Below are 4,537 nucleotides of genomic sequence, written 5' to 3'. Positions count from 1 at the left end.
GTTGCCCATAAATTGTCGAGCTCTATATGTATCTAAAAATGATTAATAAGTGAGGTAAATACCCTAATTAAGCCCTATGTTGTCTTTATTGTAGACTTGCAAGTTCGAGAGGTAGAAGTTGGACAATTGAGTATACTTCAAGGTATGTTAAGGCCATTCTTTCCTTCTTTTGGCATGATCCTATGATATGATCCAACAAGCGAGTAAGCGAGCTTTCATATTACTTTACTCTTAGAAGCATTTGAAGTACGTCAGTCTTTGATGTTCATGTACCCCGTTCATGAGTGATCCCTCTGTTCGTGGGTCCAGTCTTATGTAGCCAGCTCTGTGCATACAGTTTATTCATGCATTACATTCATTATATATTTATGTACATTGACCCGTGACTAGAAGGCGTTATATACGCGAATATAAGATATAAGTAGAGTATGAGAAGAGATATAGGCGTTATACACGCATTACCACTATGATGATGATATGAGAATCAGGCTGCAAGTACCGCAGCGATATATATGATGATGGCCGCAGAGAGGCCGATATGATTTGAGAAAAGAGACAGGCGTTATATACTCACATATATCAGGCATTATATATGCACATACACATATATAGATGCATGACCATCATTAATAGGCATGAGCATTCATATTATGTGCCCACAGAGGCATTGTCAGTTATATAGATTTATGCAGATTTAGGCAGATACTAGTTCATACAAGTACATGCAGTCAGTCATTTCAGTTTATGAGTTCAGATCTTATCCATGATTCTTATGTATATATGTTGTTCTTATGCCTTACATACTCAGTACATTATCCGTACTGACTCCCCGTTGCTCGGGGGGCTGTGTTCATGCCTGCAGGTACAGGCAGATAGACAGGTGGTCCAGCTCAGTAGGACCTCTAGATCTAGTAGTGGTCAGTGCGCTCTATTTGATCCGGAGCTGCAGTCAATTTGGGCATGCCACCCTTTTGAGATGTGTATGCATATGGGTATGACGGGGCCCTGTCCCGTCCTGTCTTCAGCTTTTATTCTAGTAGAGGTCTATAGATAATTGTATGTAGTAGTCAGATGATATAGCCTTGTCGGCTTCTATTCTTTTGTGTACAGTATATATGTAGCAGCCTAGCTGGCTTGCACTGTTCTTCCGCATGTTGTGTATATTTGCAGATTGTACGGAGTGTTGATGTTTCCCTTTTATGAGATCCGTTTATGCCATTTATGAGTCCTTGACGTTCAGTATGGTTCAGATACGTATTTATGGGTGTTTGGTCGCTAGATGTCAGACGCTCGTCACGACTCATCGGTTTGGGTCATGACAATAACATTCTGGTACTGTAGACCAGATGCTTTACAAATATATCTTCCCTAAAATGAATTCTCACTAAAGTGAAAAAAAAAAGATTTAAATGTCATTTCCTTTGCTTTACACGTGGGTCCTCAATAATGTGGCAACTAATGATTCACACATGCTCATATAAGTTGTTGGCAACAACTTATTAAAAAGGTGTCTTGGTTCATTAATTATATGGAAGTATTGTGGTGGAGGTGTAACTTATAAAAAAAAAGGCTTCCAATATTTTAATAATTTCAATATACAGATACACTTATATTATTTCCATTAAAAATAAATCGTAGAGATTAAAACATTGATAAAAGATTATATCTTATCAAATTCTAATTTTTCCAACCTAATATCAAGAGTACAAATTTTTGTGCTATTATTTCACAATCACCGTCGTCACACCTGTTAAACATAGCATAATTACTTATAACCTCCAAAACTAATCTTGTCCTTGAACTTATATCGATTAAATTATGGCAAATCCAATGTACAAAAGTACGAGATGTAACATCTTTCCCCCTTTTAGAAACATTGGTCCTTGAATGTTAACTCTTAGAGACTTACGAAATTTTTTCCAGAGTCTCCTTAATAAACTGAACTAATACCCAACCTGTACTTGGCCAAAAAATAAACTACATATGCCATACAAGGCCAATATCTATAAAGAGCAACACTTGGTCTCACACGACCATAATAAAAGCTCACCTCAAGATCTATTGGCTTGTGTCGGGTTGTACTGTATTCTTTCTAATTGCTAGCATCTCTGTATCATTAGCAAACATAAGTCCTGACTCAAACTCTTAGGACTCAGGCTCTATAGTATGATTTGGATTTGAAAGAAGGGTATCAGACTCCTAAATGCCCTATAGCTTCCTGTTTATATAATGTAGTGCGTAACACACTTATAAACAAGACTCTACTATACACGGCTTGTAGGCTCCAAGGACAGACCTTCTCTGATACTAATTTGTAACACCCCAACCTAGATGACGTGTGGCTAGCACCCAATACCTTACTAGGCCCGAGCAAACCAAGTTGTAACTCGTATTATCTATGTCTCGAAAGACAAGTTAGGCCAAGGAGGCCAACCTGAAAACATTATATGGTATCTGGGGCAGACGAGGCCTTAAGCTTTAATATATGTACTTCAAGCTAACTCTGCAAAATGGGATAATCCCAACGCATACATGAATAACTACATGACCGACTAGGCCAATATACGTCTCTGCAATCAGCAAAAGCCAAAATAGGTTTATACAAGGGCCGACAAGGCCTCTATACTAACACACTGTACTGACAAAACAAGTCTACAAGCCTCTACAAAAGTGTAACTATAACATGGATGGGATAGGGCCCTGGCCTACCCATACTGCATATACACAAAACTATGACCCTGGTAAATCCAAATGACATGGAGCTTACCACGCTGGCTGGTGCTCGACAAATCCTACTGGTGCGATCCTCCCAACAACCTATCTAATCCTGCAAGCATGGACACAGCGTCCCTAGTCAAAGGGACATCAATACGAAACAATGTACCAAGTATGTATGGCAGAAATGAAACATAACAATAAAACACTAGTAGTGAGAGGGATAAGAGTCAACATGTAACCTCTGACTTGTCTCTGAGGCCCGTAACATGCATAATAACTACTATCTGATATATGTATGTCTACAATGTCATGTTTCGGACTGCTATATCATTATCGTGACGTTAACTACCCAATTGATCAAAGGTAACTGCCCACTCAGCCGTAGCTCGGTGGTAACTGCATAACTTCCCAGCTGGCCGTAGCCCGATGGTGAATGCATATGACATATCTGCCCGACCAATCGTAGCTCAGTAGTAAAGGCGTGTCTGTCCATCTGGCTATAACCCGGTGGTATATACGTATATGCCCATCCGACCATAACCCGATGGCGAATACGTGTTTGCCCATCCGGCTATAACAAGATGGTAACTGGAGGCACATATCTGCCCAACCGGCCGTGGCTCGGTGGTAACTAGAATACTCTAATCAAGCTTGTGAAAGTACTATATTTATGTATATCACCTCATACCTTACTCTTTCGAAAGTACATACGGATTTAGAAACCTCTTTCGAATCATTAGAACATCCTTCAGAGTGATTTAAGGTCGATACACCTCTGATTACATCTTGAATACTAACATTATATCCCTGGGAAAAAACAAGGCTTAGAATTCACTATACAACATACATGAACCACATCATAAATACATGAATGACTTAGATGCCCTTACTAGGAATGGAGTTACTTGGGAATAACATTCGTTTATATCTCGATTCATCACAAAACATGCCAAAAGAATAAAAGGATTTGCCTTAACGTACCTTTCAGTTGATCAGCAACTCAAGAAGCTCAACTCGATCATCACTTGAATCTACAACAATAATAATGATGCTGTCGTTAAACTACGAACGAGTCCACTTTCGTATATCTAAAGTTAAATTGATTCAATAACTAAACGGGCAGCATTTCCCTTGTTTCATTCAGTTTCCTCAAGCCCACAGTAGGCACCACAAGAACTCAAAACAACCAGCAACTTCTATAACAAGTTTTACAACCCAAACAACGATACAACCAGCGGCAAGCTTGGCTACAACTATCAAACACACTTTTCCAATCTTTTCTTTCCTACAAATCACATATCGATAACAACAACAACAAAAATATACTCAAGTTACTCCAACAATTTCCAATCATAATGTGCTATGAATACACCTTCAAATCAGTTCAACAAGTTACCCTAACTCAAATATGATTTCTCCATCAGTATCCCATAAGTTCTAACTTCCAAAACTTAGCTATGATCTAGACTAATTCAAATTCATCTAGATGAGGAGAAATGTTACCTTATTTGACATGAACTCTTCTTCTTCCACCATACTTCACTTCGAAGAAAGCTCGGATTCAACAACACGACAAAATGGTACAACGAGATCAAAGCGGTGAGAAAATCCGTATGTTGCTCTTAAGAATACCTTAACTTTATATTCTGAAAATTGAAGCTCATGTTGTAGAAAACAAAAAGGGAGCTAATGTTCTGGTACTACAAACCAGATGCTTTACAAATATATTTTCCCTAAAATGAATTCTCACTAAAGTGAAAAAAAAAATGTAAACTTCATTTCCTTTGCTTTACACGTGGGTCCTCAATAATGTGGCAAC

This window comes from Lycium barbarum, chromosome 8 (assembly GCF_019175385.1).
Source record: "Lycium barbarum isolate Lr01 chromosome 8, ASM1917538v2, whole genome shotgun sequence".
NCBI classification, from domain to species: Eukaryota; Viridiplantae; Streptophyta; class Magnoliopsida; order Solanales; family Solanaceae; genus Lycium; species Lycium barbarum.
The sequence above is the reverse complement of the archived record's forward strand: the minus strand, read 5'-3'. Positions refer to the sequence as shown.